The following is a 12,140-nucleotide window of genomic DNA, read 5'->3' on the forward strand; positions in this document are numbered from 1 at the left end:
CTGATTTTCTTTTGATTTTCCCATGATGTCAAGCAAAGAGGCACTGAGTTTGAAGGTAGGCCTTGAAATACATCCACAGGTACACCTCCAATTGACTCAAATGATGTCACATGATTCTATATGTGTTATTTCATAGTTTGGATGTCTTTCATCAAGCGGCACATGCACATTCTTCCAGATTGCATCGTTTAAAGAGGTCACCATGGAGATGACTCTGGCCCAGCTTGGCTCTCCAATCAATCAATTCAAACAGGGACAATGACATGTGTGCCCAACAGGAGAGGATGGCCACATCACTAAAGGTAGTGAAAGAGAGGGCCTCCACCATCTTCACCCTGTTCCAGAGGAGAGATTTCCACCCTGCCGCCATCCAGAGGGTAAATGCCAGCCTCTCTCGGGGCTGTGTGCTATGGCCGGGGCTGTACACCTGGCCCACCATCCCACCCTCAGCCTGGACTGTCTTTACGACAATGTACACCTATACAAAGAGGCAGTCCTAACCTTCGCCAGGACGTTAAAGGATGTTGCTCTGGGTGGCCAGTCCACCTCACCCCACAGGAGAAGCAGACCAGCCACCAACTCCCTGAGACAAATCAGACGCTCCTTTAGACCTGCATCTGGTGGAGCCTCACAGAGACTGGAGAACAGCCAGCAACACTGCCCCCCACAACACCCTCCACCTCTTCACACGCAGGAACTGCATGCAGATACATGGAGCATTGCCCAAGCCATAAGCAGTCAAAGAGACCCAATGCAGAGTTTGGAACATCGCCGGCCACACCACTCTCTTCAATTCCTCCTACAACCTCCCTCCCATGCTACCAAACCAGGCCCATCAGCACAGCTCTACCAGACCAGGCCCATCACAGCACAGCTCAACCAGACCCGGCCCATCACAGCACAGCACAACCAGAGCCGGCCCATCACAGCACAGCTCTACCAGACTCGGCCCATCACAGCACAGCTCTACCAGACCGGGCCCACCTCAACTCAGCCCAGCTCTACACAGCACCGACCACTACCCTAGGGTCTGGCAGAACACTGTTGAGGGTAGTGCACCACATGATGCAGTCCACACCACCCTCCTTAATTCCTCACAACCTCCCTCCTAGGCTAGTTTTGGTTACCCTCCCTACTCCCATCCCCAGGACAGGCCTGGTACACTCCTGCCCCCCATGGCAGCCCCAACCCTGCAACAGGAGCCACACCAAGGCTGTGCATACTCAGAATGGAGCATTGGCAGCCACTCCGATCCCCTGCAGCAACTCCACTCCTTTGGTGGGAGCTTCATCAGGGTGGACTGAGCTCTGCCAACACTGCTCTCCCAGTTCCCACACCAGCCCCTGCATCCAACGACTTGAGGGAGGTCTGCCAACACTGCTCTCCCAGTTCCCACACCAGCCCCTGCATCCAACGACTTGAGGGAGGTCTGCCAACACTGCTCTCCCAGTTCCCACACCAGCCCCTGCATCCAACGACTTGAGGGAGGTCTGCCAACACTGCTCTCCCAGTTCCCACACCAGCCCCTGCATCCAACGACTTGAGGGAGCTCTGCCAACACTGCTCTCCCAGTTCCCACACCAGCCCCTGCATCCAACGACTTGAGGGAGGTCTGCCAACACTGCTCTCCCAGTTCCCACACCAGCCCCTGCATCCAATGACTTGAGGGAGGTCTGCCAACACTGCTCTCCCAGTTCCCACACCAGCCCCTGCATCCAACGACTTGAGGGAGCTCTGCCAACACTGCTCTCCCAGTTCCCACACCAGCCCCTGCATCCAACGACTTGAGGGAGGTCTGCCAACACTGCTCTCCCAGTTCCCCCCCAGTCCCTTCATCCAACGACTTGAGGGAGGTCTGTCAAATGCTCAGTCTACTCTGCTCTCATGTGGTTGGCCAGAGACCTATGCAAAGTCTCAGCTCACTCAACAAATAGCTGCAGATGATCCTATGCCTGTTAGCTCTTATGGGAATGATCTGAATACCCTCTGACTTTAAATATCGTAGGGGGCTTTGGATAATAAACCTAAATGTGCAAAATATGATTTAAAAAATTGCCACAATTGACATTTGGGTACAGGAAACATGGTTAAATGGTTATGTATCTGATAAAGACATTGAAGTAAATTATTATAATGTAGATGGGACAGATTACAGAAAGGGGGAGAAGTGGCCATATATGTCAAATCTAATTTCATGGCATCCCAATCTTTAGATATTTTTGTTCCCAAGACATTTGAGCTCCTGGTTGTAGATGTGTCCATAAACCAGAATACATGTGTATTTGTTTCTGGGATTTAGCGCCCCCTGCTGCCATTGCGAATGCTATTGGTGCTATATCCAAGTGTTTTAACGCCTTTCTTTTTTCCTCAGAGTTGGTCATTTTAGGGGATTTGAATCTGGATTGGCTGTCCCCGGCCTCAGATCAATTTAAGAGACACTGATTTGAAGTGGATTTAACAAGTGTTTTTTTACACTCAGTGTATATAATATATTTTATTACTATTTTTATTTAAAAATACACCTCCCCAAAACACCCCACCCTGGTGGACACACAAAAGCTAACAAACAAGAAATTACCCTAACAAACTACAAAAGGACATAAACAGGAATGACATAAATAAACACAAAAAAAAACAATAAATACAACTCAACAAACAAAACAAAACAACTACTAGAATTTGGCTGGCGATCAGGAGCACCTTTCCTTTGTTTATGAAATCAGACCATCCCTCTTGACATGTTATGTGGTCCCACTTATTAGTAAAATCTTGAGACCTCACACTTTCTTTTGCAATCAATCCTTCTAGTGTATAATAGTGTTTGAATAGTAGTGTTATTTTGAAAGCATCCAATACTAACATATTTGTTTTTTGAGTTTTAAAATAAAAACCTTCCCCAGCAGAATTAAGAGATTGTATATCGTTTTATTATAGGCTATTATAATCAGCAATCTGTCTGTTCTCTGTCCAAACTGAGCAGTATATCAGCAGTGAGGGGATGTTGATGGATACACCTGAAACATCCTCAGAATCAGAGGCATCACCTTTATAAACAGGGCAATGCATAGCCACATTTGTTGTTTGGTGTAAATTAAACAAATATTTCTAAACTACCAGTGAGTGAAGCTGGATGGCTTTCCTCCTCTTCCTCTTTCTTTTTCTCTCTCTCTCTCTCCTTCACCTTACCCTCTCTCTCCTCTCTCTCTCCTCTCTCTCTCGCTCTCTCTCTCTCTCTCTCTCTCTCTCTCCTTCACCTTACCCTCTCTCTCTCTCCTCTCTCTCTCTCTCTCTCTCTCTCTCTCTCTCTCTCTCTCTCTCTCTCCTTCACCTTACACTCTCTCTCTCTCTCTCTCTCCCTCCCTCCCTAACTCTCTCTCTCTCTCTCTCCTTCACCTTACCCTCTCTCTCCTCTCTCTCTCTCCCCCTCCCCTCTCTCTTCTCTCTCCCCCATCCATTCTCCTCTCTCTCCCTCATCCTCTTTCCTCTCTGTCCCTCATCCTATCTCCTCTCTTTCCCTCATCCTCTCTCCTCTCTCTCCTCTTATCAGGACGTGTTGGTCCCGGTGTGTGTGTCCTTGCTGTACCAACCAGTGCCGATCCATCTCCTCTCCCTCCTGGCCTGCATGTTGTCATAGAGACAGGGTCATGGCCGCCTTCAAGGGGATCTTGACACAGGAGTTCTGGCGTTGCATGGGGGCGGAGTTCCTAGCCATGATAATCTTTATCCTCCTCAGCCTGGGTTCCACCATCAACTGGGTGGCTGAGGAGCACCCACTCTGACCTAGTCCTCATCTCCCTCTGCTTCGGAATCAGCATCGCCACCCTGGTCAAGTGTTTTGGACACATCAGTGGAGCCCATATTAACCCTGCGGTGACCGCAGCCATGGTGGTAACCCAGTGACTCAGCCTGGCCAAGGCAGTGTTTTACCTCCTGGCACAGTGTCTGGGAGCAGTGGTGGGTGCAGCTGTGCTCTACGGGGTTACTCCAGATGTTGTCAGGAGCGAGATGGGCGTCACATCAGTAAGAAGGAAGGGAGACAGAGTCTGAACTTTAACCTTGATTAGTTGTCATGTTAGTTGTCATCATCACTGAAGAGGAACTCAAAGTTTAAGTTGTTATGGGTAGTCATTGCCCGAGTCTAAAATGGCACACTATTCCCTACATAGTGCACTACTTTTAATCAGAGTCCTATGGGCCCTTGTCAAATGTTGGCCTGGGATAAAACCAGTATCACGATACATGTTAGTATCGTGGCAAGGAAACAAAACAAAAACACAAAGCAGATTTCATTTCTTTAGGAAAACAGCCCTAATGTTGGAAACAAACATCATTATGTTGTCATCCAGAGTCACATGTATTTATTTTCCCAGCTATACTATATTTTACATACAGCAGGTTTTTAAAGGACCAAAGAGTTTTTTCATTTTTGCCATATGTCCCGGCTCTAGTCAAAAGTAATGCACTACACAGGGAAAGGGGTGGCATTTGGGATTTAGCCCTTGTCCTCAAGTCTACTGCACGTGCCTTACATCCTGTCTTGTTTGCTAACCAAGGTCATGTGACTCTCCCCAGGTGAACACCAGTATCTCTGTGGGCCATGCCCTGGTTGTAGAACTCTTCATCACCTTGGAACTCATCTTCACCATGTTCGCCACCTGTGACCCCAAATGCAGAGACCTGAAGGGCTCAGCTGCCCTGGCAATCGGCTTCTCTGTCTACATCGGACACCTGTTCGCTGTGAGTAGTACCTCAGATAGCCAACAGAGTTTGCCACTGTCATGACGTTGGCCTGTGGGTAAGGTTTATGACCCCCCCATGAATACCTTTCTGCCCTCTCTCTCTTGACTCTACTGAAGGACTCTTGAATAGCCTTTGTTAAACATAGAGAGTCTGGGAACATCAAACGGTGGGGGGAAAGGAACCATATTTCGGTAATCCAACCAGTGGAAAATATGCATTGGTACTTAATGAATATGATGTCAGTTCGGTTGTCATCTGAGACATTATGACTGATGACAGGACGACATAAACTGTATCTGGGAAAGTCTACACATTCTAGTTATCAGATTCACATGGAATTGTTGTGCAATTTAAATGTTTAAATATAAAACTATTTGTGAAAAGGTTAAATGTCATTTTAGCTTCCAAATGAGAGAATTGGGTTTTCATAAGGTTAGAGCTCTGCTCAATCAGTGGCCCGCCCCTGTGAAGAGACATGGGTTATAAACTATGAAACACACCCTTCTCTCTCTCCACTATATAAGCCCTTGACGAAAATGTAACCTCCTGTTCCGAGTACGCGAGGCCTGCAGCCTCTGCGTTAAAAGGGCAAATAACTTGCTGTTCCGGGTACATTAGGACGAAGGTCCGATGTCAGAAGGATTCAGATAATAAATACAGAACGAAGCCAACCTCAGCGTGAGCTTTGGTTGCGAATGGTATGAACTTTGAACTCTTATTCACTACAGAAGTGATACCTCCTAGCCGTTGAGTTAGCAGCGGCCGCTGTAAACGTGGGCTAGGAAAGGACGGACGACGTATCCAGTCTAACACACAACGACAATACTACAACGTATCCAATTTACCACCAGTGACATTCTTCCGAGGACAGGAAAATCTCTGTTGGCCAACACGGCCAGCATCTACGACCAACCTACCGAAGCGCAGCTCAGAGTAAATATTTATTGCATTTTCCTTTTCCAAATGGGCAGTAATTTAGAATGCATAAGATACTGTATTTACAATAGCACAGCTTCTCCCTTTGTTCCTCAGTCTTCCCGCTCTTTCACTCAAACCCAACCCCCTTTCTTTGTGTAACCAGCTGTCATATCTGTTCCGTCCGCTAGGGACGTTTTCCTTTATGACATAATTTGTAATCAAGGTATGATTCATTCTGTGTATATGTAATTCTGTGTGATTAGTTAGGTATTTAGTAAATAAATAATTAAACCCAATTTTGTATTGCTGATTCAACTTGTTAGCCAGGGTTCGTGAAGATAACCAAGAATTCTACGGTGTTCAGAGGAGTCTGAAAAAAGGTGATGATTAAATATTGACTGCTATTGATGTAAAATATTAATAGGTCTTTCAGAGTTTATTCGGAAGATAACAGCTCTATAAACACTCTTACATGGTGCCCCGACTTTCTAGTTAATTACATTTACATGATTAGCTCAATCAGGTAATATTAATTACAGAGAAAGGATTTTATAGAATAACATGTCATATCACTTAATCCGGCATAGCCAAAGACACGACACCACTCTTCATCAGTCAACAAACCCTAACCCTAGCACTAACTCTAGCCCCTAAACCTAACCCAAGCCGTAGGTATCACTACTCTACCCTAAGCCCTCTGGTTGGAATGTCCCAATTAGTATATGTGTGTAATATCTCTCCTCTGTTTAGCTTCCCTACACTGGTGCCAGTGTGAACCCTGCTCGATCATTCGGACCTGCCATGGTCACCTGGAGCTGGGAGAACCACTGGGTAAGAGTGAACAAATGAAACACAACGCACAGAACCACATACAACCATATACAACCATACACAACCACACACAACCTACACACAACCACATGAAATCCCTGAAACCCAACCACGCACATCCTCTCTCACAACTTCACTCAACCACACAGGGGTAGATTCATACAACCACAATCACAAAAACATTGACGCAATGCACAACCACACAAAAGCTGTATAAACTGCACACATTACCCTATGTGTTTACACACACAAAGAGAGAGCTCGAGCAGATAATTTAGTGGTTTCATGCATTGTGTGAATACAAATGTATGGTAAATAATGTATTGTAATATTTTGGAGTCACAGTAAAAGTGACTCCAAAGTGGCACAATATATTATTTACCATTCATTTCTATTGGGAACAAAATAATCTGAAACATAACCAAAACAAACAGCAAAACAAACAGCAAATGCATCTAACAAGTTTGTAGAGTCACAAGCTTGATGTAATCATTGTCATTGCGTGCTAGGAATATGGGACAAAATACTCCAATTTATATAAGTGAATTTTCCCTAATTCTTTTGGTCCCCTAAAATGAGGGGACTATGTACAAAAAGTGCTGTAATTTCTAAACGGTTTAACGGTTTATGGATGAAAATACCCTCAAATTAAAACTGGCAGTCTGCACTTTTAGCTCATAGTCATTGTATAATTTCAAATCCAAAGTGCTGGAATACCGTGTGTCACTGTCCCAAGACTTTTGGAGCTCACTGTAGAAACAGACACAGCCCTAAGACTCACAGCACCAGTCTTCTTTCAGTGCACGTGGTGAAGTCTCTACCCTCTCTGCTGAGTGCCTCTCTCTTCATCTTTCTATTCTTATTGGCCTGAACGATTCTCCAATAGATAACATATTGAGTCACTAACTTTATATGTAATATGTGTATAAAAAGACAGGGATGTGACAGGGTGGCTTAGAGAGATTATTCTACTTTTATACTACTGTGTTTATTTCAACTGTTTCACTGTCTCCCTTCCTTTAGATTATTGCTATTGTCCTCCCGTCCTATCCCTCTCTCACAAACATATTTAATCACACACACAAACACACTGATCTTCCTCTGTTTTAAGTGAATACTATAATTGATAAAATGATTGTTTGAAGAGAACAATGATTATTGCTCAGCCAGAAGGATTAAGCTGTTTCGTGCTGTTTTTATATAGTTAATATTGTTGTAATGGATAAGACCTCATGTTGGACATATCTCTTGAATTTTATATCAGTTGTCTTTCCACTGAGCTATGCTGCAGTATACTGAGGTACCTCATCACTAATAATGTGAACTGGCCGATGGATTGGTTGATTTGTTGATTGATTAATTGATTGATTGGTTTAGCAAAATGATTCATAATCTAGAGTATGCTTTCCCTAACCCACCGCTATCAGATACAGTGTTTTCCTAAACAAATCCCCTGCGTTTGAGGCTCCTAAGTGGAACTGAAGTTTGATCAATGTTAAGGTGTACTTACCACTTTCTAACAGCAGAGGGCACCGGAGGAAAGGATTGACAGGCTTTCAAGTTTTGAAAGCACAAGCATGTGCATGCAATGTGCATGCATGAGTGTTTTCTGTGTGTCTGTGAGCACACGTGTTGTGCGTGCATTTATGTGAGTGTACCGTAGGCCAGTCCCAGGACAGTGCTTAGTTAACTGTTATGTTGGTACAGTGGAGTCCCTCTCTCCTCAAAGAGCTCTGTGTTCTATCCGGTGGCTATCTATTACAATTTTAAGTATAATTGCTCCATTTAAATAACTGGAGGGAGAAAAAACACAATTATTCTCATTTGAATTAATTGACCAGAGTAACAAGACACAGACATACTGTAGTTGTCCACAAATACCACAAGGACATAGAGACAGGGACATAGAAAGTGCTAACTATGTCAATACCTTGTTCTGTTGCTGGACATTCTGGCAATGAGGGAGATGTTTAGCCTCAGAATGTGAGGGAAATCACACAGCCTCATTGTACTGTGAATGGGAGGATTCAGATGACAAGCCTGAAGGAGAATAAAACAGGGCAGGCTGATTACACACAGCCATGCGCTCCCCTTGTTCTGATGAGTACCTCCACTGAGGAAGTTTAAATATGAAGTATTATTGATGTCTGACTGACTGACTGGTGTTGAATATTTAGAAAATTTGTGGTGGAATACCACAGGAGACCAATCAAACAAGACATGCCGGAAGGTGCGCCCAGCCTACAGTCTCCCTGTCTGTGGCTTCTCATCATCAACAGATCAGATCACCAAAACACTGCAATACTAACACAAAGTCACCACAATCATTGAGAGATCCTCAAAGTTGACACAATCATACTCATCAGTGTGCTGGTAGTTAGGGACCATATCCTCCCCTCAGTGGTAACAGGGACCAAATTATCCACAGGTGGTGCACCGTTGTCAGGACAGTAACCACTACTATAGGGCTGAGTGACCAAGGTGATGCTAACTCATACAGAGAACTGTTACCACACAACTGTAAGAAAACAAGCCAGTCAGAATAGAGTTGCTGATAATAGCTCATTATGGCACTCTCTCCCAATCTCTATTTCACTGCCTCTCCATTCTCTCTCCTTCTACTTTCATGTGTCTGTTGTTCACCCTTCCTCTCCATTCTCTCTCCTTCCACTTTTCTGTGTCTGTTGTTCACCCTTCCTCTCCATTCTCTCTCCTACTTTCATGTGTCTGTTGTTCACCCTTCCTCTCCATTCTCTCTCCTTCTACTTTCCTGTGTCTGTTGTTCACCCTTCCTCTCCATTCTCTCTCCTTCTACTTTCCTGTGTCTGTTGTTCACCCTTCCTCTCCATTCTCTCTCCCTCCACTTTCCTGTGTCTGTTGTTCACCCTTCCTCTCCATTCTCTCTCCTTCCACTTTCCTGTGTCTGTTGTTCACCCTTCCTCTCCATTCTCTCTCCTTCTACTTTCCTGTGTCTGTTGATCACCCTTCCTCTCCATTCTCTCTCCTTCCACTTTCCTGTGTCTGTTGTTCACCCTTCCTCTCCATTCTCTCTCCCTCCACTTTCCTGTGTCTGTTGTTCACCCTTCCTCTCCATTCTCTCTCCTTCTACTTTCCTGTGTCTGTTGATCACCCTTCCTCTCCATTCTCTCTCCTTCCACTTTCCTGTGTCTGTTGTTCACCCTTCCTCTCCATTCTCTCTCCTTCTACTTTCCTGTGTCTGTTGTTCACCCTTCCTCTCCATTCTCTCTCCTTCTACTTTCCTGTGTCTGTTGTTCACCCTTCCTCTCCATTCTCTCTCCTTCTACTTTCCTGTGTCTGTTGTTCACCCTTCCTCTCCATTCTCTCTCCTTCTACTTTCCTGTGTCTGTTGTTCACCCTTCCTCTCCATTCTCTCTCCTTCTACTTTCCTGTGTCTGTTGTTCACCCTTCCTCTCCATTCTCTCTCCTTCCACTTTCCTGTGTCTGTTGTTCACCCTTCCTCTCCATTCTCTCTCCTTCCACTTTCCTGTGTCTGTTGTTCACCCTTCCTCTCCATTCTCTCTCCTTCTACTTTCCTGTGTCTGTTGTTCACCCTTCCTCTCCATTCTCTCTCCTTCTACTTTCCTGTGTCTGTTGTTCACCCTTCCTCTCCATTCTCTCTCCCTCCACTTTCCTGTGTCTGTTGTTCACCCTTCCTCTCCATTCTCTCTCCCTCCACTTTCCTGTGTCTGTTGTTCACCCTTCCTCTCCATTCTCTCTCCTTCTACTTTCATGTGTCTGTTGTTCACCCTTCCTCTCCATTCTCTCTCCTTCTACTTTCCTGTGTCTGTTGTTCACCCTTCCTCTCCATTCTCTCTCCTTCTACTTTCATGTGTCTGTTGATCACCCTTCCTCTCCATTCTCTCTCCTTCTACTTTCCTGTGTCTGTTGTTCAACCTTCCTCTCCATACTCTCTCCCTCCACTTTCCTGTGTCTGTTGTTCACCCTTCCTTTACATCTCTCTGAGCCCAAGTAGACTCCCAATTTCAGGACGAGAAAGTAATTAATGGTGGCTTACGGGCATGGTGTCACTATTGTGTTCTAAGCCCTTTGATCAGCACCTACTGTGGATGTTTGAGCTGCATGACTTATTGGGCTGCATTAAAACTCAAACATTTACCTGACTGAGAAAGAGCAAGATAGAAAGAGCGAGAGATAAATCGTTTTTATGGAAATAAAAAACATACACAATAATGAAATTAGACATGTAGACACACTTTCTCCATTCCTTTCTGAATAGTCAACACAGTCTGACTCCTATCTCTTCCTCTTGATTGAGATTCACACTGTTGATTGCTCCATTGGTCCAGACAGTGTCCAAGAGATGTACTTTCTCTAATGTATAGTATGATACATATTTGATTTCGATAGATAGTGGCAGTTGACACAAGCTACAGTTTATATAACCACCATCATCTGCTGTTTCCCTGCCTGGCACACAGCAGTGTCCCTCCATCCATTAGAAGAAAAGTGCCCGCGGAAGGTCTCCATCAAAACGAATCATCACGAATAACATCAGCCTCTCCCGCCGCGAGGAGTAGCGCAGGCGAGCTAAAGGCGGGAGTGCGAGAGAGCCACAACTCTATTGCGGGGAGGCTCTCCAAACAAACCAGCTATATAATATAATAATAATTATTGTATAGAGTTGATCATTAGAAAAGGTATAAACGGAATCCAGAATAATGTTCATTTGATATGATGCAGGAATACGCTAATTGTCTCCTGATCTTAGCCTGAGGGGCTAGTGGAGCCTTGGAGCGACTGTTCTGTCTTCCGTCCCTCGCCAGGCTAATGCATTTCTCTGTAGCGTGCCGGGGAAGCAGCATATCGCCAGGCTAATGCATTTCTCTGTAGCGTGCCGGGGAAGCAGCATATCGCCAGGCTAATGCATTTCTCTGTAGCGTGCCGGGGAAGCAGCATATCGCCAGGCTAATGCATTTCTCTGTAGCGTGCCGGGGAAGCAGCATATCGCCAGGCTAATGCATTTCTCTGTAGCGTGCCGGGGAAGCAGCATATCGCCAGGCTAATGCATTTCTCTGTAGCGTGCCGGGGAAGCAGCATATCGCCAGGCTAATGCATTTCTCTGTAGCGTGCCGGGGAAGCAGCATATCGCCGTTTTTCAGAGAGAAAAGCAGATGATTGATGTCGAATGTTTCAGGTAAGAACCGTCTGAAATTTGGTTTGTTTTTAATTTCCTGGTAAAGATTGTGGAGGTGGTTGTTGGGACTTATATGGGCGAGGGGAGCAGCACTGTTTTGCCCATGGGGTAGGATAGTGGACAAGCCTACAGTTTGCTGCTAAAATGATTAATCACTTGTGGTGAGGAAATTCTGATCTCTGTTAGTCTTGGAAGTTGTCGCTGTCCATGGTCCTGCACATGTAGAGTGTGTTGATGGCTTGTCAGGAGTAGCTGACCAGGGCAGTGCTGAATGGACAGCTCCGAGGTGTTCACCATGCGGAAATGCCCCTTATTCAATTACAAAGTTAAATATGGAAATAGATGAATGACAATATTCTGTTGTTGTACTGCAGTTCTATTGTTCACAGTAAGAATGTCATCATACTTACATGTTTCATATTTTCCCACACTCTGGGACACTCTGTGTGTGTGTGTGTGTGTGTGTGTGTGTGTG

General features: G+C 45.2%; 1 pseudogene; it reads left to right on the forward strand.

Annotated features, from left to right (window-relative positions):
- Nucleotides 1-3,644: 3,644 nt before the first annotated feature.
- Nucleotides 3,645-6,507, forward strand: LOC120054338 (annotated as a pseudogene).
- Nucleotides 6,508-12,140: the final 5,633 nt, after the last annotated feature.

This window comes from Salvelinus namaycush, chromosome 10, assembly GCF_016432855.1.
Source record: "Salvelinus namaycush isolate Seneca chromosome 10, SaNama_1.0, whole genome shotgun sequence".
Classification (NCBI taxonomy): domain Eukaryota; kingdom Metazoa; phylum Chordata; class Actinopteri; order Salmoniformes; family Salmonidae; genus Salvelinus; species Salvelinus namaycush.